Source organism: Pan troglodytes, chromosome 4 (assembly GCF_028858775.2).
Source record: "Pan troglodytes isolate AG18354 chromosome 4, NHGRI_mPanTro3-v2.0_pri, whole genome shotgun sequence".
Classification (NCBI taxonomy): Eukaryota; Metazoa; Chordata; class Mammalia; order Primates; family Hominidae; genus Pan; species Pan troglodytes.
The window spans coordinates 131183713-131204804 of NC_072402.2; the positions used below are offsets into that span (position 1 = coordinate 131183713).

At 47.0% G+C, this 21092-nt stretch overlaps 1 protein-coding gene and 1 long non-coding RNA gene across 2 annotated transcripts in view; both read right to left on the reverse strand.

Moving 5' to 3' along the window:
- The window catches only part of FSTL4 (follistatin like 4), a 412420-nt gene that overhangs the window by 236623 nt on the left and 154705 nt on the right, over window positions 1-21092 (reverse strand). The window lies entirely within an intron of this gene.
- Window positions 142-15474, reverse strand: LOC107974866 (uncharacterized). Its single transcript, XR_001717913.4, has 2 exons — window positions 1173-15474; window positions 142-611 (listed from the first exon to the last, which is right to left on the reverse strand). It is a non-coding gene; the product is annotated as an uncharacterized LOC107974866 (long non-coding RNA).

Below are 21092 nucleotides of genomic sequence, written 5' to 3' on the forward strand. Positions count from 1 at the left end.
GGCCCTGCAGAGGAGGCTTAGAGGAAAAGGACACCTTATACAAACAAGAGTTTCCCCTTCATTCCTGCGAAGTGGTGGTGAACAATAAAGTGTTCTATTAAACTTCCTGGTGGACAATGATTAAATGCAACCAGAATGGACTTTTGATGGAAAAAACAGCACATATATGTTGATAGGAAGAAAATAGGAGAGACCTAGAGGGGTGCATCATGAGGGAGAAATTTCTAAGTCAAAGGTTGCAAATATAGGGCCCCCAGGTCCCCATTCCCCCAGCAGACAGTGGTAAACATCCAGCACTTTCCCACTGAGCCCAGGTGTGGCCTTCTTATTTACCTCTCACATCACTCCAGGCAGCCACTACCAAGAGAACTGTGTTACCACCTGTGGTAGATTAAAGATGGCAACACATTCTCTGATGCTCCTTCCTCTGAGACGTAGAGTACAATTTTTCTCCTCTCAAATTAGGTGTGGCCTTAGTAACTTGCTTGAACAATAGAATGGGACAGCCAAGACTTGACTTCTGAAGCTAAGAAGGCTTGCAGCTTCCACATGAATGTCCTGGAACACTCACTCTTAGACCCCTGAGCCACCATGTAGGAGATCTGACTACCCTGCAGGAGAGACCGGGAAGAGATACTCTGAGACTACAAGGGGTGGAGGAGTACAGCTAAGCCCAGCCTTCCAGCTGACCCTGCTGGAAGATGCTAGATGTGTGGGTAACACTGGATAAGGCCCTCAATTATAGCCCAGCCAGCAGCTGAATGCTACTGACACTACTGAGTAACCCCAGTCAATGCCACCTGAAGCAGAAAAATCACCCAGCTGAGCCCTGTCTTAATTCCTTATTTACACAATCATGAACTAAAATACAATGGTAGTTGTTTTAAGCTGCTAGGGTTTGGGGGTAATTTGTTACACATCAGTAAATAACCTGAATACCACACAAAGCAAAACGCATTGGTCACCTGGCTCTAGATAAAAATTGTATTCAGGGTCCAGAATGAATCCTTGGGGTTTTTTTCATTAATAATTACAATAGTGATACTAGCATTTATTAAGTGCAAGATACATTGGAACCATTTTATATAGAAGAACTCATTTACATGCAAAATCCAAGTACCCAAGGGTAGACACAAATCCCCATGAACTGAGCCAAACACTGATGGACCTACCTCAGTTGAGAGTTAAATAACAATTCAGTAAGACAGAGGGTGTAAGTATAAGTTGTCAATCACATCTGTTCTGTCATTGCACTTCACTATACCTCCATTCAAGCAGGGCAAGACTGGTTTCATTATCTTTAAAAAAAAATAGATTAGAAAACTGAGGCTCAGAGAGGTTGTGATTTGTTGAAGTTCACACAGGTTAGTGAAGGAGGTAAATTTGGAATCCAGATGTGACCAAGTCCAGGACCAATGGTCTTTTTGTATGTCACAATGCCTCTCTAAACATTAGCTAATAGAGAGAAATTCTCTTCATAATGACATTTCTGCCTCTCCCACAATATCTACCCAATGCCATGAACATCAGACAATACCCTGCAAAGGAAATAAACTTTCAAATAGACATGCACTACACGAGAGATTTGTAGTACCTAATTTCTCAGGCTCCCTTCTGCCAAACCTACCTTGTGGGGGTGGTGTGAGAGTTAAGAGTTCGAGTTGCCATGAGACTTAAGCCAGGTGAGAAACAGTGAGTGCTCAGTAAATGGGGAAAATATTACTTCTCCTTTAACTTATTCAACAATTATTTATTGGGCATCTGCTATCTGCATGTGCTGTTCTAGGCACCAGGGATTTGGTGGTAAACCAAATAGGCAGAAATCTGCTCCTTACAAATCTTATATTCCAGTGTCAAGTGGAAACCTATGGAAGATAGGATGCTGGGTGGGTGGGTGGCTGGCGAGGCCCACTCACTTGGTAACTGACTGATTTTCACACAGCAGCATTGGATTACACTTGATTCAAATTTATCCACAGCAACATAACAAATCTCCATCTTTAGAGATCCTTGCAGTACACCCCAAGCCACAAGCACTAAATCTGGCAATTTTTCATATGCTTCTGTGCCTTGCTATGTGTGGTCATGGCCCAGATCTTTTAAGCAGTACTAAGAAATGGCTTACAAAGAGAGTGCAGAAGGCTTCTTGGGTTCTCTCTCATTAAAAGGCATCTAGCTCCTCTATTCTCTCTGCCCCTGACTCCTCAGGCTGTCAAAGAAGGAAAGAGAAATTTCAGGAGTTGCAAGGCAAAGAAAATCTAAGCTGTTCTCTTTTTCAGTGAACTAAAAGCCAGAGCTGAAATCCTGCATGTTTAAAACTGGAGCTCATTGGAATTCACCAAAACCTGGACAAGTTCCCCAGAGACCTGCAAAAGCTTAATAGTCCTATTTGTTTTTGAAGTAAGAGACACTGTGCAAATCCATTCCACCTGCCTGTCCATATTAGTGTCATTTTCTGGTCTGGTGGGTTAGACGGGGGAAGGATTACCCACTAACTGGCAACGGGGTACCCACGCAAGGGTAGGGCACCCCTTCAAGCCTGGAGATTTTCCAAAGTATTTGATTTTTTTGAGCACTGTTAGTAAGTCAAGCTGTTTGGCATGATTTACCTTTTTCAGTTTCAATGAAATGTTTTTGGTTTGATTTCTATTTCATTCATGTGGCAAGCATTTATTGCCTACTAAGTGCCAGGCAGTGTTCTAAGTGAATATAGCAGCCTGCAATGGAATTTATATTCTCATGGGCAAAGCTTAGACAATACAGAAAGGAGTCAGTTAAGAAAAAAAATCAGATGGCCGTGAGTGCAGACAATTAAAATACATTGATTCGATAGGTAAAGTCAGGGTGGCAACTCTAGGTGATCAGGAGGCCTCTTGGAGGAGGTGGATTTAAGCTGAGACCTCAGGAGAAGTCAGCTCTGTAAAGAGCTTGGGGAAGCACGGCAGGCAGAGGGAAGAGCTGGTGTCAAGGCCAGTGCAGGTGTCTGGGCCAAGAGGGGAGGCTAGAAAGGCTGAAGCAAGGCGGGAAGGGAGCGTGGCAGGAGATGAGGTCAGATAGGGAGGCAGCAGTGGGATTCCAGGGGCCTCCGAGCCATGGCAAAGGGAAAAGCTAAGGATTTTTTTTCAAGGTGTGATGGGAAAGCCCTGGAGGGTTTTAAGCAGGAGGTAATACAATCTGATTTACATTGAAAACAGATTACTCTGGCTATTGCATGAAGATTGGTCTGCAACGGGGCAAAAGGGGAGGGAGGGAGACCAATGGGAGGCTTCTAAGTTTCTAAAGATGAAAGATGATGGTGGCTTTGACTAGGGCATAGTAGTGGTGATGAGAGAAGCAGACGAGACTTAAGGTGCGCTTTGGAAGTAGAGTTGATAAGACTTGGTTTGATGGATTAGATGAGGAGCTGTGGGGGAATGTTATAAAATAAATGGAATGTTTTTCAGAGAGAATAACTCCACATTTTACTATATTTCACCTTAGTCTTTTCCAGTTACATAAATATACATATGTACTTTATAAAATTGGAATCTGGAAGTAGTTTTATATCATGCTTTTAAACTTAACATTCTTTTTGTGACTATTTCCACAAGTCATAATTTTTAATGACTGAATAATATCTCATCATATGGGGCACACCATATTTCCTTTAACCAGTCACTGCTTGACATCTGGGCTGCTTCCAAAACTTCTGCTTTGACAAACAAGGCTACAGTAAACATCCCTGAACATAAATCTTTAGGCAGTCTCTGATTTTTTTCCTTGTGATAAATTGCCTGAAGTGGAATTACTGAATCAAAAGCATGTTTAAAAAGAGACTTAATAAATAAGTACTGCCAAATTACTGGCCACAGAGTTGGTGCCACTTTATATTTTCATTGGCTGCATTTGAGAGTCCCCTTTCACTCTATCCTTGCTAAAACTGAATTTTATCATTAAAAATTGCTTATTTCATAGCCAAAAATATATTATGTTACTGTTTTAATTTGCCTTATTTTGATTATTAGGAAGGTTCAGAATCTAATATTTAATAATGATGTGTATTTGGTGGATGGACGTGAATGTCTGTGTGTGTGTGTGCCCTCTGTTCATGTTCTTCACAAACTTTTCTATGTGGATGGTCATCTTTTTTATTGATTACTAAGAGCTCTTTCTATAGAAAAGTCATTCATAACTCCAACTATTTTTCCCAAGTTTTTCATTTGCCTTATGATATACAGAAGCTTAAAGATTTTATGTCATCAAATATATCAACCATGTCTCTAATTGTATCTTCCTTTTTTATTTGGTTTAGGAAAGCCCCACTCACCTTAGTAAAAGTACAAAAATATCTGCTCATATTTATTTGAGGTCTTTTATGATTTTATGTGTTTTATTTAACTTTTTAAGCCACCATTTCCCAAGTGATTTCTGCAGAACATGAAACACCAGTCTCACAAAATACTCAAGTCATTCTGGGAATAGCATGTGCTATAGTTCCCTCTTGGGATTGTAGCATGCACAGTAGCACCAAAGATGGTTAAAAGTCCTGCAATAAAAATATCTGCTTAACTTTGCTTACCATGGTGTTTTGCAGATGTATTTGACTCCAGAATCCTTTTCTTGTTATGTTTATTAATGTCCTGTAAGAGCGTTTTGGGACAAGTGCTTTAGAAGAGCTGCCATATCCAACTGCAATGTGAAGTCATCCACCTTATTAAAACAAATACTTAATCATTTGGCCCAGTACCATTTGAAAATAACTGATGATCCTTTTTCTCACAGTTTTGAAATGCTGTGTTAGGTTAGCACTGTGTTCTAAGGTTTGCTCCTGGCCTTTCTGTTCAGTTCTACTGGTATGTTAAACTCTCACACTACGATTGTGCTCCTATTTTTCCTTTTATTCCTAACAGTAATCACTGATATTGTGTTATTTGGTACATAAAGCTCCATGACCACAGCATCTTCTTCATGGATTTCATCACCATAAAATGGCATCCCTTTTTCTCATTTAGTGTTGTTGCCTTGAATTCTACTTCCCCTCTAAATTGCTACCCTTGCTTTCTGTTTTTGTTTTTGACTAACAGAACTTCGCCCACTCTTTTTCCTTTAATCTCCTTATGCCATTTGGCTTTAAGTGTGTGTCTTTTCATTCTCTCATGCATCAGAAATGTATTAATACTTCCCACATGCCAAGTGTTAGGCACTAGAGAATACAGTGCTAATCACAAAAAAATACAATGCTTACCCTCTTCTGAGGGTATTCTAAGTATAGTATTTATTCTAAGTATAGTATAAAAGACAGACATCAGCCAATAGTTTCATAAGTATATGTAAAACTACAGTGGTGGCCTACGTTTTATGGTATATGGCATTATGAGCTAAGTGCTACAAAAGTTTACAATGGAATGACAATTTAGTTTGGTGGAACTGGCTCAGGAAAGACTTTCCTAAGTAGGGGACATTTGGGCTCAGCTCCAAAAGATGTGTTTGTTAACTAAACTGGGTAAGGGGGAGGCACTGGGAGTGCTCCAGATGGAGGATGACCTGTGGCAGGAAGGAGTGTGTTGTCAGGTAGTGGGGTTAGGCATGGAGAACAAAGAGAACATGGTGTGAGTTGAGGCTAGAAAGGTTAATAGGGTCAGACCATGCAGCATCTTTTGGATCCTGCTGAGAATTTGAGCCTTTATTCTAGAAGCATTGAGAAGTTATTAAACGGTTTTAAGCAGAAGTTTTACAAGCAATGATATGCTGGAGACTACTATTTATAAGGGCAGATGATTCGTATCTCTTCCCGACTCTGCGTTCCATGACATCACTGGACTGGTCAACTGAAGTCATCCACGGTAGTAGTATTTACACTATGGAAATTGGCAAATGCTATAAATTAGGACTTTTCCCACCGAGAGCCGGTTGTTAAACATTTATCAGCACACCACTGATTGACATAATCACCAATTGTGTTTTGAAAAGAAATCACTCTGGTATTTGGGTGGAAAACAGATTCCAGGGGAGCAAGAAAGAATACAGGGAGACTGGTTAGGATGTGATTATGAGAGTCTTGTTGAGAAAAAACTGTATTTTGAATTAGAGTGGTGGTATTGGAGATAGAGAGAAGTGAATGGATTTGAGATGTGTGTAATATTTAGAGCCAAAAATATTAATGATGGATTGGATTGAGTTGCTACAGGAGAAAGAGGTGACAAAGATGGCTCAAAGATCTATGGCTTATGAAGATGGATGAAGGGTGGTACCATTTACTGAGACAGATGCACTGGTTGGAGAATGGTGCTTTTTTGGGTTGTTGTTTATTTGTTTTTCTGGCAGGAAGGTTAGTGATGGGGAAAGACCATGAGTTTAGATTTGGACATTCTGAGTTTTAGTTGCTGGTGAGGCACTCAAGTGCCTTTGTCAAGTAGGCAGTTGGACATATTGGCCTGGAAATCAGAGCAGAGGTCTAAGTAGGAGCCATCAGTGAGAGTCACCACACTTGGGCACTATTTCAACCTTTGGGCATGGTTGAGGTAGCTTGAGAAGGGAATATGGAATCAGAACACAGGATTGCTCATTTAATCTCTAAGATTTGAGCTTGAAGAAAGAATATTTAGTAGCCAAGATTTAATGCAAACTGTATATAGTATATAGTAAATAGGTGTTTTGTTTTTTGTTGGTTTTTTTTTTTTTTTTCTTTTTTTTGAGATAGAGTCTCACCCTGTTGCCCAGGCTGGAGTGCAATGGTGCTCACTGCAACCTCCGCCTACTGGGCTCAAGTGATTCTCCTGCCTCAACCTCCCGAGCAGCTGGGATTACAGTTGCTCGCCACCACACCCGGCTAATTTTTTGTATTTTTAGTAGAGACGGGGTTTTGCCATGTTGGCCAGGCTGGTCTTGAACTCCTGACCTCAGGTGATCCACTCACCTCAGCCTCCCAAAGTGCTGGGATTACAGGCATGAGCCACTGCACTTGGCCAGTAAATGGTTTTTTTTTAGTCAATTTGGAGTCTTTGCATTATCATTGAGAGGTTGTTCTCTTCACTTTCTTTTAAACATTTTTTCATTATTTATGTTATTGAGCTTTCTCCCTTTGTCCTTTTCCTTTTATTATTATTATTTTTGTCTTCAGCTTTGTGGGCCAACTTTTCTTTCTTTGGTTGGAATTTATAGCTACTGAATTGTAACATATTACTCTAATTATATACACTTAATTCTATAATTGACTTGTTTGGAATCTCATGGCTCATTCTTTTATGATACAATATTTTGATTCATTTATCAGTTAGGTGGAACATGACTTGAAGTACTTCTTTTAAAAAATAAGAAAAAGCAGGAAGATGGTGTATATCTGAACTCTTGCATATCTGAGAATGCCTTTCTTTTGCCTTTGACATTAACAACATCTAGGCAGAGGACAAATTCTTGGATCGTAATCTTTTGTCCTTGAAACATTCCAAATACTGGCTCCATTATCTTCTGGCATTCAGTGCTTACAGGCAAGAAGTCATGAATTGATTTAATTTGTTCTTCCAGAATGCTAGTAGAGTTTTTTGGTGTGGATATTTCAAAACCCTTTCCAGGATATATCCATGCAGCAGATGGTATTGATTGGAAGGAGAATATATGATATTGGTGGTAGGAATTATATTAGGGGTTGTTAATAGAAAAGAATATATGAAGTCCCTGAATTTAGGGACACATGTACATGTCGTTAAGATGTAGAGAAATAGATACAGGGTGTGGAGGAAGGAGGTGGATCTGGTGGAAACTGCAGAACCTTTACATTCACATGATCACAAGTGTGGGACGAGTGAGGAACACAGTGGGAGTTTGACTAAGTAAAGATTTCAGTGAAGGCTGAAGTGCAAATTCATCATCCGGATTGCCCTGACAATGGGGCTCACACCTCATGGAAATGACATTATAATGAGGAAAACCCACATGCAAGATATAAATTTGATTTCGAGGATGAGCAGAACTGATCTAGTTAGCTCTGCCTTTGGGGAAGGTCTGAGGAGGAGTTAGGGAGGTATCTGGCTGCAGGCTAAGAATGGGGTTATGTGAGAAACAACTTACATTATATAAAAAAGGGCTGGGATGAGCGCGGATGCTCAAGATCTTCTGGAACCTCACGGGCCTTTGATTCCTCCTGCCCACTTTGGTGGAAGTCAGTGTAGGTAATAAAGCATGTACCTGTGAAGTCACATTGTCTTGCTCTTATTCTACTTATTGTAACACTGTCTAGAAGGAAACTTGGACAGAGAAATGGCCAAGTGTGTTCCCTAATAGCTTGGGATGAAGTGATGGGCTGTAGGGATTTTCTCCCAGCCCTTGCTAACATCTAAGCAGTTTGGGCCAACTGAGGATGGGGTGGGGTGGACAACGGGAATAGAACAAGAGTGTCTAGGCATATCTTCCTTTTTATGTTTCTAGAACTCTATGAGACCTTTGAATCTATTATTTATTGACTAAATAAAACATTCTTTTTAGAAGCCTTTTGACATGACCGGGCCCAAACTTGCCAATATTTGGTTACTCCTGGAGCCATGAATTTCTACCTTCAATCAGGACAAAAGCTATTTGAGGCCTCTGGGTGGGACTGCGATTGATACCACACATTAAATTTTTCATTCTGTTGTTGTCAGGTGGGAGGCTGGCTGTCCTTTCTACCGCTAAAAAGAAACAGCTCTGGATGACCAGGTTGCTAGCTAACTTAAGAAAACGCCTTGCCTTCATCCCTCCTGCTTCAGAGGTCTTCAAGTGCCAGCTCGTGGGGGTAACTGGGAGAGTCCCTTCCCTCTTGGGGCTGATCTCTCCCTTCGTCTAAAACAGGGCTTAGAATAAGAGCTGCTGCAAGCTCTGGTACCAATATCTATGAGGGCAAAGAGAGGGTCATTCTCCAAAGACGGCTGTGCCTGACAGCGTGCAGGCTCCAGATGCACATGGGAGAGCAGGCCACGCCACTGGGAAGGCTTTGCCGAAGGGGGCAAGTACGGGGTTTTCATGTACTTAGCCCACCCCCACCCTCTTCCCCACACCTGGCACCATCAGTGCTAGAAATGCCTTCATTAGGAATTCTCTTCCTCAGTAGTAGGCATTGTTTTATTCAGGGCGTGGACACCCTAGGAGGGGTCAGACGTTGATCTGTGTTAGCTGTAACCATAGAGGATCTGTTCAGTCATGCTGCAGACCCACAGTTCTTAGTGAGCAGAGCCCTGGGGGTGGGGGACATGTCGGGGTCGGGAGGAAGGAAAGGAAGAGTCACCCTGGAGCACAAGCCCTGGCTGTGGAAGAATGGCAGGTCCAGCTGGGCGAGTAGTACAGGAGAGAGCTCTGGAACCTGGGGCTACACCCATTCACTGAATAATTTCTGGGCGCTGTGGAGGGAGAGGGCATCAGCGGGCAAGGTGGGCTGCTGACAAGGTGTCTTGACAGGAACAAGACACATCATTTGGGTGGCTGTGGGCAGCTCAGGGGTGCCCGTAAGACGCCTCACCAAGCCTGTTTTTGGCAAGGGTTTGGACTTCAAGGCCCTTTCTTGTGGAAGGCTCAGCATCTGTCAGCTTCTGCTCCACAGGCCCATGGGGAGCTCTCAGCAGCCAGCCTAATGTGGGGCTGCACTGAGCCCTTACATCTGGCTGGCCGACCAAGCTGCTTATGGCAATGTAAGGCTTGAGCTGAGACTTTAAATTCAACTTCCTGGGAGAAGCAGTCGGTACTGGACTTAGCTTATCGCCTCCCCAGGATGGATGTGCCAAGGAGTGCTAATAGTTTTCCATGGAGCTGGGTCGCCTCCCTGGAGGCACAGGGTAGTGGCCTGAGTCATTCCACTGGCAGAACACAACCTCTGAGAGGCCTGGGAATGTCCAAGAAGGGGGAAGAGAAGACAGTAGAGGCTGCAAGGGGCCTAGCCCAGACACAGGGTGGAAGACACGTTTCAGGCAGGACATGAGAACCACGCACCCAGCCCTCACCCACCACTTCTCCACACCTCCACTGGGCCCACCTCAGCACCACACAGAGGAGGAATGTGTCCTAGAGGCTCGGATACAGTGGACTACTGCCTCCTGCACTTGGCCTCCTGGGTCTGGGTCAGGGCCAGCCCTGCTCCTGAGGACAGTCAGAAAAAGAAGAAAACACTCCCGGTGTCAGGGCCTGCACAGCACAGGGCCTGGCTTGGGGCAGTCTTGATGTGGTTCCTCTGAAATCAGACTCTGAGTAGGACTTGAATGCAAATATATTGGGAAGTGATATCCTAGGAAGCACTGGTAGGGAGATGGGGAAATGAAAGAAGGGAGAGAAAGAAGCCAAGACGGGGCAAATTAATGAGCAGGTTATCACTGTGGGCAGCTGGGATTAAGCCTGCCAGGAAGGCACCTGGGAGATGGGGCAGGATGCCTTCCTGCACCTGATGGGTGCAGAGCTGGTACTTATCCAGCAACTCTTGCTCATTGTTGGTTGAAGGCTACTCCTGGACACATGGACTCCCAGCACTCCTGGCTTGCCCTGTGCACTGACCAGACATGCCCCTGCATCCTGGTAGCACCCCGAAGGGAGACAGAGAGTTGCAAAAGATGCCTTCAGTGTGTAGGAAACAATGAGAGCACTGCCAGTATCTGCTACAGTGGCCGAGAAACGTTTAGTGCAGATAGGCAAACTGTGCCTCCAGCCCTCACCCATCACAGTGACAGAGGGATGCAAGTGGAAAATCCACCAACACGGAGCACAGGACAAGGGAGGGCCACCTGCTTGGAGGCCTGAGGCAAGCAAGTGATAGACAGGGCTACTGAACCCCGGAAAAGTCCAGGGAAATTGAGTCACTTCCATGAGGCCCTAGAGATGGCTGGTGGCAAGGTCAGGACTAGAGAACTCAGATTTCCCCACTCCAGCAATGTTGCCACCGGAGCCCACTCCCTCCCACAGGCATGCTCCAGTGCAGCAGGGTCGGCTGACACTGCTCCGCACATGGTAGCTTCACACAGTAAGTGACTGGCTACCTGGCAAGCCCAGCTTCTCTCTTGCATGGATTTTAGTCCAGGCTGGCAGGGCCTGGGACAAGTGGATGTTTACTGGTGGAGCTCTTTTCATGCCTCTGAATGGGTATGGGTGGCCATGCTGCCAATCAACCAGTGAGTTGCTGGCATTGTACCCACAATGGTGAGAAGCTGGGCTGGTAGGGACAGCCCCTGTCACATGGAGAAATCCCATTCTGTGGATTTGAGCTGTCAATAAATTCTCAGACGTGCAGGTCAGAGGCAGGGCCACACAGCATCCTTCAGGAGGAGTGAGGATGAGTCTCCATGCAAAGGTCTCAACTGATTATTTGAGGTGGCAATCACCTTCCAGTGGCTAATTGGCTAGGGATAAACTACTCAGTGGTTAAATCCTACATGTCCGTGCCATGAGATAACAAGATCCTAGCTATCAATCTCCTTCTATTTGGTTATAAGAAGAGACAACAGGACTGAAAATTGATGACACAGGCATCCCTTTCAGCTCCCAATAACTTCTCTTTGTTGCTAATTGTACAGTTGTGGTATCTGGCCATTAAGTCATTAGAATGAAAGATGCTAAATAGAGCTATGCTTGCATGGAGTCAGATCCATTTTTATTGAGCCTTCTCTTCTGCAGCTTTTCTTGAGATGTGATGTTGATGCTTTTTATGTACTATTCATCAAGGTTAAGGAAAAAAAAATCCTCATCCATTTTTGACCAGAGTCAATAAAAGCATGTTCAGCAAAACCAATATAATATAGCATGGTGTCATTCTTTTATTTAGTTGTTAAAAAATGCTCACGCAGTGGTACATAATCTTGAGCCCTGGTAGAAGTGAGAATTAAAAACATGGAGGCATCTGTGGTATGACCCCTTGAGTCACGGAACCCCTAAATTTCATGTCCTCCCTTCTCCTGAGTCATAGAGGCTCAATCAGGCTTTTGGAGTCAGCAAAACAAAAACCACTCAGTGGCAAAGCCTGCATTATACAACTGACCCAACACCATTAGCATCTCTAGACTTTATACCTGATCTATCTGTTTCATTTTCATCGTATCCAAGTACACACACCATACCTTCTTCAAAGCAACAACAGGTAGGTATCCTGTGTATCTTAATAAGTTTAATAAACGTGAGCAAAGCACAATAAGTCAAATCTGGTGATTTTTAAAGAATACTCTTGAAGATTCCATTTATCAGAAAATTGTTACCTCTAAATACGCCTGCAGAAATATCATTCTTGTTCCATATGGACCACCTTTATTTCTGCGCATCCTCAACCTCCTTTGGAGAATGTCTTCTGCACGACACCTTGTGTTCATAAGGTAAGTGTCACATTCTAATTAGAAATCAAACATGGGTGGTGGAGTCTAAATGTGGAATTTAAATTCACTCAAGGTCCAAAAATAGCCAATCATTCCTATCTGAGATTTCTTCCAGGTGCAAGAAAGTGATAAGCGGAGCTCGATTCCTCTAATTTGCCTTAAAGAAGAAATTGCAACATTTAAGGATTCCCATCTGGGAAAGCAAAAACTCCAGTGTTCTAAACATCCAAGCTTGAACTGAAATTGTCACACTCTCTAGTGTTGGGGCAACTCATTCATGGTGTTGGGAGGTCCCCAGACCCTTCTGCTAGGACATCTGTTTCTTAAAACCAGGGCAAATGGTTAACCCTTCAGGCCCATCCCTCTGGAAAAGGGGAAATACTGAGCTTTTACCTAACGTGGCTGCTTTTTAGATGATGTTCTCCACTCTGAGCCTGGGTGTGTCTGGACCTGGAGTGCTTTGGTGGTGCTCTGACTCCTCCTAGTCAAGAAATCCAGCACCTCTCAGGCCAGCCCGTCTGTGGGTTCAGCCCGATATTCTGAGGAGGGCACAGACTCACTCACTCACTAGTGGGTCAATTACTGCCCATAGGGACCCTCTAGCCTCATAGGAGGCCCCATCCCATCTCTGCCCCTTGCACCATATTCCAGCCACACTTCACTGTCTGCGGAAACCCACTACCCCATATGGGGCTCTGTCTGGCCTGGGCTTTCACCTACGCAATTAGTTCAGAATACTCCCCCTCACTCTCTTGCTTAAGACCGTGGTGTGCTTTCAGTTTAGACATCGCTTGGTCCTAGGCACCCATCCTATCTCTCCATTTTGGGACTTGGGGTTCCTCCTATATGCTCCTACACACCCCCTTCTTTTCCTCCTGGGCACTTGTGCTGGGCTGCAGTTGCTCACCCACCATGGCACATGGAGGGTAGGAGCCACGTCTGGATTGGTGACTGCTGTATTTCCAGTCCTTACAGTGTCTGGCTCAAAGCAGGCACTCAACCAATGTTTGTTAAATGACTAAACAACTGAAAGGAAGGAAGAAAAGAAAAATAAAAACATAAAGACAGACAGATAGGTAGGCACCTTCTTGCCCACAGTCCCCATGGGAGGATTTGCCCTCCAGACCGTTCATGATTTCATGATGGTTAGAAGCACTGAGCACAGTTGGGCCACCTGGCTTCTCCAGGGCCCATCACCAGTGAAGGCCAGTCCTGGGAGCTCCAGCACCCTCCTCACCTACAGCCACCCTGCCTGGCAGTGCCCGGCCCTCTTTGGGGACCATACTGGCCCTCTGTTCCCTCTCTTGCCCAGACATGTTGTGCTCAGACTCAGTTCCCTCTGTTCCATGCAGGGTGATCAAAAAAGGTCTGTTATGTCTTTTCATTTTTTCTCTCTTGCTAGACCAACGTGTGCCCCCAGTGCTACTCTATCCAGGCCCTGGCCAGCTTTGAATCAGAGGCCTTGAGCTGCTGGGCCCTGGCTTCCCCTCTCTGAGCCTAGCTATAGCCTGTGGGCTCTCAGGGACCAGGCAGGAATGAAAGTGAAGTAGGGGCTTCTGCAGGGAGCTGGATGGGCCTGTCCTTGGGGTAACTCACTCTTTCCCCAGATACGTGGTGCTTATTAGCTGTGGGCCCATGGCACGGGGAATGAGATGAGCACACACGAGGGCTCAAGCAGCCCCTCACCCACTCCACTAAGCCCATGGCATCTCTCCTTCCAGCTTCCATTTCTGGGGCCAAGGGAGGAGGGCGAGATGCCAGATTGCTCCTAGTCCCTGTTTAACCCCCACTGTCTCCTACTGCTGCCACTGACCTTGGTGCATAGCCTGTGGAAAGGTGGAGGCAGCCTCCAAGCTGGGTGCAGATGGAAACACACACCTTGTAGCCAGCATGTGTGAAAATACATTAAGCCCTGCACCTAGCGCATAGCACCTCTTGAAGGGTAAGGACTGAAGACCCAGCAATCCAGACCTGCTTCTGCTCCCAGTGTTTTCACATTCAAGCGAAAGAGCAAGTCTGCCTTCTTTTGGCATGGGAGGTGCCGTTTACTTTCAAAAATCAAGAAGCAGAGGGGCAGCTTCCAGCTAAAAAAGCCTTACTAGTGAGGGTCCATCTATGGGGATTTCCAGGTGAGGGACTGGCCTGGCTGCAGGAGTGCTCCCTCAGATCACTGCTGCGGGGCAGCACGGGCCGGGGAGTGCTCCCTCAGATCACTGCTGCGGGGCAGCACGGGCCGGGGAGTGCTCCCTCAGATCACTGTTGCGGGGCAGCACGGGCCGGGGAGTGCTCCCTCAGATCACTGCTGCGGGGCAGCACAGGCCGGGGAGTGCTCCCTCAGATCACTGCTGTGGGGCAGCACAGGCTGGGGAGTGCTCCCTCAGATCACTGCTGCGGGGCAGCACAGGCCAGGGAGTGTGGGTCTGGCCTCGTCTGGGTCACCTATGGGCCAGCTGCCACCCCATTGGCCCTGCCTGCCCTGACACCTGGCTGCAGTGCTGGGGTATGCTGTCTCACCCAGGCCCTCTGTTCAAGGACTCCCAAGGATCCTTGTGGAACCTGGGGATGAAGTGCCACTCTTGGGAGCCAGTTGGCCCCACCTGGGAGTCTCTAAGATACCAAGCTGAGAGCAGACTGGGATGGGTAGCTAGGAGTATGCCAGCAGGGGCTTCAAGCGGGGGCCTTCTTCCCCAAAACGTGCACAGGCCCTCCCGGGTCCCCAGGCCTGTGTATTTGCCTGTCAGAGCTGCAGCAATATTTAACAGAGAGAAATTCTTGGGGATTATTTGAGTTTTGAATTTATACTTGAGTTTTAAAGGAGAAAAAAAAAGACAATCTTCTTTAAACAACTTCCATGAAAGGTTATAAAACACAGATAATTTACATACAGGAGCAGATGGCAGGCTGGGTGCCATTCTAGGCAAACCATGTGTCCCCTGGCAGTTCTTTTTAATGGATACTACAAGTTTATATGTGGTTTATAAATTCAAGGGCTAGCCATTTCCCCAAGTGATTGACTGTAGGGTATAAAAATGATGGCAGTCATGACCTTCATTTCATCTGAGGAGACTTCTCCACCCCACCCCTATTTGGGGGCAGCCAGAGCTATTTGAGCCCCACCAAAACCTGCAGGCTCTCGGGCCAGGCTCAGTGGCTCCCGCCTGTAATCCTAGCACTTTGGGAGGCCGAGGCAGGCAGATCACTTGAGGTCAGGAGTTGGAGACCAGCCTGGCCAACATGGCGAAACCCTGTCTCTACTAAAAACACAAAAATTAGCCGGGCATGCTGGCAGGCACCTGTAATCCCAGCTACTTGGGAGGCTGAGGCAGGAGAATCGCCTGAATCCAGGAGGTGGAGGCTGCAGTGAGCCGAGATCGAACCATGCCACTGTGCTGCAACAGAGCGAGACTCTGTCTTAACAACAACAACAACCCCTCACGCTCTCGTCCACTAGTGGGTTCTGCTGGCTACCTGTTCCACACTGTGGGGCTCTCTTCTGCTCCCAACATGCTGACACTGGCATTCCCCCCACTCCCCCAAGTGTTCTCTTTCGAGTGGTTCCTAACCAACTATCAGGAGAGCCTGCCTGGAACACACTGGGGCTCCTCCCTCCCGGGGCCCTCCGCAGGTGGGAATCAGGAGCTGGTCCTCTTTCAGGCAGCCGTATTCCCACAGCCCAGCCCCCTCCCAAAGTCTACAGCAAAGGTTCCTGCTTCAGCACAGGCCCCTAAGAGGACATGTCTGCACACCGCTGCTCCCTCTTCTGATGGTGGATCCAGGTTCCAGGCCTCTCCCCGGTCCTCTCCAGCTCTGTGGCTCCACTCATCCTGTCCCCTCTGTGGACCTCAGTCTCAGGCACTCTGACCATCCATGACTGGGCTGGTGGCTGAGGGGGTTCTGGAGGCAGAGGCAGAGAGCACAGGTCTAGGGTATTCAGACCACAAGTGGCTCCTGTAGGCTGAAGAGAAAAGACAGCTCCTACAAAGTACATCTTTCAGCTCTTCAGGACCCAGGAGACTGTTCACTGTGGGCTCCCCTGCCGATGCTCTGAGGCCACCCATGTGCTGTGATGTCAGGGCAGCAGAAGAGGCAGTAGGAAGAGCAGTGATGCTGATATCCAGGAAGACTTGTGTGCCAAGCCCTGGGACAAGCCTCTTGGTGAGGTGTCACCATCAGCCTGTGTGACAGCCGGGGAAGTCAAGGCACAGAGTGTGGGCACCACCTGTCCAAGCCTCTATATGGCCAAGTGTCCAGCCCAGGTCACCTGATGCCCAAGTCCACCCTTTAAACCACTCTACTATTCTATCTTTTCTGAAGGCCAAACTTTTATCTGATGAATCAGAATAAGTACCTGATGCATCTCCCAGAAATTTCCAAATCCTGTGCTTTTGAGAAGCACCTGGCTGGCAGATCAGAAAGAATGACCCACTTCATAAGATGGTAGGTCTGGTTCCTGCAGCTCGAATTCCATAAATTTCACAGAAACACATGATAAGCAACCATGTATGTGGGATTATAATTTCTTTTTCTTTCTTTTTTTTTTTTTTTTTTTTGAGACTGAGTCTCACTCTGTCACCCAGGCTGGAATGCAGTGGCGCAATCTCAGCTCACTGCAACCTCCGTCTCCTGGGTTCAAGTGATTCTCCTGCCTCAGCCTCCCAAGTAGCTGGGACTACAGGTGCCCGCCACCACATTCAACTAATTTTTGTATTTTTAGTAGAGACAGGGTTTCGCCATGTTGGCCAGGCTGGCCTTGAACTCCTGACCTCAAGTGATCTGTCCGCCTTGGCCTCCCAAAGTGCTGGGATTACAGGTGTGAACCACTGCACCCAGCCTAGGATTATAATTTTCTAAGATGTCATTTTAGTGCAAGCTACATAATCCCACCATTCTGATGGAAATTTCCTAATTTTTCAGCAGAACTCTCCTTTTTTTTTTTTCTTTCTTGGAACAGATGGCAAGATTTTTTAATTTCAGGTACCTTCAAAGAGGAAATTGTCATCTCTCCTCTTTGTTTGCATGTGTGAGTACACCATGTTTCACATTTAGCATGAAAGTAGCCGTGGTTTAGTCTTTGCTCACACTTGAGATGCTGAGAACACACTTTAAATTAAGCACTATCAGTAAACAGTGATCATAAAGTAGCAGGAAGATAACATTCCGTTAATTTGCCCCTGCTGAAACCATATGCTGCTTCCCTCCCCAGGGCTGCCCTGCCGAATGGTTTCTGTTCACTCTGTAGTCACAGTCATGGCTTCTAGACTTCTCCCTGCACCTCTATTTTCCACAGGCCCAGGGACCGTCCTCAGTGGCTCAGGAGATCACCAGGCCCAGCACCCACACCGTCTGAAGGAGAGAAACAGGGGGGCCCCCTTATGCTGCCAGTGGCACAGCCCAGAGTGCAGGTGTGTGGATGGCTCTTTGTAACCCATCCCCTCCAGGTGCCACCCTTGGCTTTTCAATGCGTTCCCTCAGAGCACATGATGTCAGGTGTTCCCTGCTCCCGGGGCTCACAGTAGGGAGCACACAGAAGTTAAAGGGCGGTAACAACAAAGTGAACGGCAGCAGTGGGCACTTGCCTCTGTCAGAGCTCAGCTCACTGTCACTGTCCTTACCACGACACCATTGGGAACACACTAACGTCCCCACTCTCGAGACAGAAGACTGAGGTTGAGAGGTCGCTGACAGCTCCCAAGGTCAGACAGTGCGGCTTCAGAATCCCCAGGGGTGCGGGGGCGGGGGGGGGGGCCTCAGAATTTTCCGCCTTTTGCGCAAACTCCCCAGATGCTTCTTAAACACAATGAAGTTTGACACCCAAAGGTGATAAGATGGGGTTTTAAATTCAGGTCCCCAAATCTAGTTCTCTTTTTAAGCCACAGCTGCCACCAATGTTTAGGTAATCAGCTGACTAATTCTCACCCAGATGTTTAATGGCGATTGACTAATTTATACTGGGGAGGTAATTCTGACAACTCCCAGATAACATTTCCATTTTAGTGGTAGCCTTCAGGCATATATATATATATATTATATAGACAGGGGTTGAAAGGGAAGGGAGCATCTCTGCAAACAGCCCCACTCCTCTGATCCCCTGAAGATGACCCCAAACAAGCGCTGAGTGTTCTACAGAACGATCCACCCCACGTGCCCCTGTGCCCCTGCGTCTGTGCACACCATAGGCCTGGGGGGTAGGGTGGCCTCGCCCTGCACTGCCCCTTCGCGCCTCACTTTGAACCTGCTTGCCAGGTGGATTCCTAGCACTGAGATGACCCTGACACCCCTCTTCAGAACGCTGGGCCTGGTGCCTTGTTTGGGGGACATCTCAACCCCATCATGTGGAGTTCCGTGGCATCAGGCACCACACAGAACCCTTTGGGGTTGTGAGAGGGAGGCTGGCATGACACTGTCAGCTGAAAGCTAGCAAGGCCAAGGTAAACCATGGCCAAATAGTCTAACACACGCGGGCCTCTGAAAGGCAGGAGCTGTGGCTGGGGTTGGGGCCTGGAGACAAGCCCGTGGTTTGGGACCCAATAAAGCAACCAGGAGTGATCTCCATGTGGAGAAAACCTGGAAAACAGACAGTGACTGAAAGGGCGGATTACAGGGAGAGCCTTCCTCAAGCAACCACCCCAGGCGGGGTCCGAGGTGAGGGGTGAGGTCTGCGTCCCTCCCGTGTTTCAAGGTCCATCACAGCAGTTCCCAGACTTCTGTCTGAGATGGCGGGTGTTCCCTGTGGGGTGCGCTCTTTTGCTCTCCCTTCCAACACCACTGTGCAATTCATTTTCCCTGCGGGTCTTTTAAGTATTGGCAAATGCAGGAAATTTTTTTTAAAAAATGAAATGGAGGGCAAATTGGATTTCATCCTGAGCGAAAGGAATCTATAGAATTGATCCCCAGGACCTCTGCTCTTGGGGTCCCACTAGGCCTTTACTGGGGACACACTGTGGTCAGTTGTCTAGCAGAAGTTACAATCCAGGCTTCTCTTTCTGGGTTTAGGTCAAGTTTGCTTCAGAAATGTGAAAGGGCTTTTGTGTTGGCAGCCCCTGTACAAGTGGCTTTGGAATAGCCACTTACCAGCTGGCTTTGAAAGAATTCTTTTTGCTAAGAGCTTTACCTAGGTTTCTCACCAAACACAAATACTAGTCTTTCCTCCATCTCCACGCCCAAGGAAAAAACAGCCCATGATGCAAACCCACAGCAAGCAAGATGATTTCTATCAGGGGAGACTTTTACAGGCAGACCAGCTGTAGGGTCCATTCTCTTTATGACATGCATTATGGATCTCCCCAAGAGAAGAAGGCAGAGGAGGTCACCTGAGGGTGAACCTACTGAGCCCAGAGTGATGGGCCCCTCAGGAGCTGGGAGGCTCAGCCAGGACTGTGCCCTAATGGCTGGGGGAGGCTATGGGCTCCGGCCCTGCTGCTTCCTTTTAGCCATCTGCACACACACCGAGCACTCACGGCCCACAGGGCCCAGGGGAGCTCTGAGAACCACCACTGGTCTTGTCCGTCTTTCATAATTCAGGAGAATCAGGGTTAAAAAAGGTGCATGAGCAATCGACATAATTTATATGTTGCAAGTGGACGAGCTGGCATCCTCTCACATCATAAAGTTTAAATAACGGTGGTTTAACACCAGATGTAAGTGCAGCTGTCCTGAGCGGAACGCCATTAACTCCATTACAACAGGAGATGGTACTTTTCCCAGTTCGGCATCCCCAGGAAAACATCACACCTGTCATCTTGGTGCCACAAGCAGCTGACCTAATGTAGAGTCTACCGGCACCTTTTCAGATCAGATCCATCAGGGAACTGGAGCATTCACAGAGGAGGGGAGATCAGGGCTGCAGACCAATGGGGCAGAGCCAAGTGATGCCAGCACTTAGTACATGCTGGACAAGACCCAGACCCCAGGTGTTCCCAGGTAGCCAGACTCTTCACCCTGGAGGGGGAATGGGGTGAGTGGAGGGAGACAGGGACAGAGGGAGGGAGAGGCATGATGGGAGGGAGGAAAGAAGGGGAACTGGGAGAGGAAGAATGGAGGGAGAGGAAACCAAAAGGATGGGAGTTAGATCTGGGCCTAAGTAACTCGGAGAAGGAAGCTCTTCCCCAGTTATGGCAAAGTCCCTAGAGGGCAGGTTGAATTGATTTAGGCAGGCAGGGTCTGCACACATTGATTTGTTCCACCTGCATTGGCTGAGGGTCAATGTTTCCCTTCCAACCAGGAAGCCTTCTGAGGGCCTGCTGTTTACGAAAGGAAAGTTTGAGAATGTTGGCCAGGCACGGTGGCTCATGCCTGTAATCCCAGCACTTTGGGAGGCAGAGGCGTGCAGATTACCTGAGGTCAGGAGTTCAAGACCAGCCTGGCCAACATGGCAAAACTCTGTCTCTACTAAAAAAAAAAAATTAGCTGGGCATGGTGGCAGGCACCTGTAATGCCAGCTACTTGGCAGGCTGAGGCAGAAGAATCGCTTGAACCCAGGAGGGGGAGGTTGCAGTGAGCTGAGATCATGCCACTTCACTCTAGCCTGGGCAACAAAAGCAAAAGTCTGTCTCAAAAAAGAAAAAAAAGAGAATGTTAACATCAGGAAAAGGCCAACAGGACCAAAACACAGCAGAAACACATGTGTGGAGCAGAGCCACCGCCTCTGTCTGTACTTGGGCTAAGCCAGGGTCCGTGGAACACTTTGCTGGGTACAGAGCAGCCTCATCTCAGAGATGAGAAACTGAGGCCTGGGGGGAGGGACAGGAACTTCTCCAAGGTTCCTGAGGCATTTGAGAAGGAAACAGAATTGTTCAAGTTGGG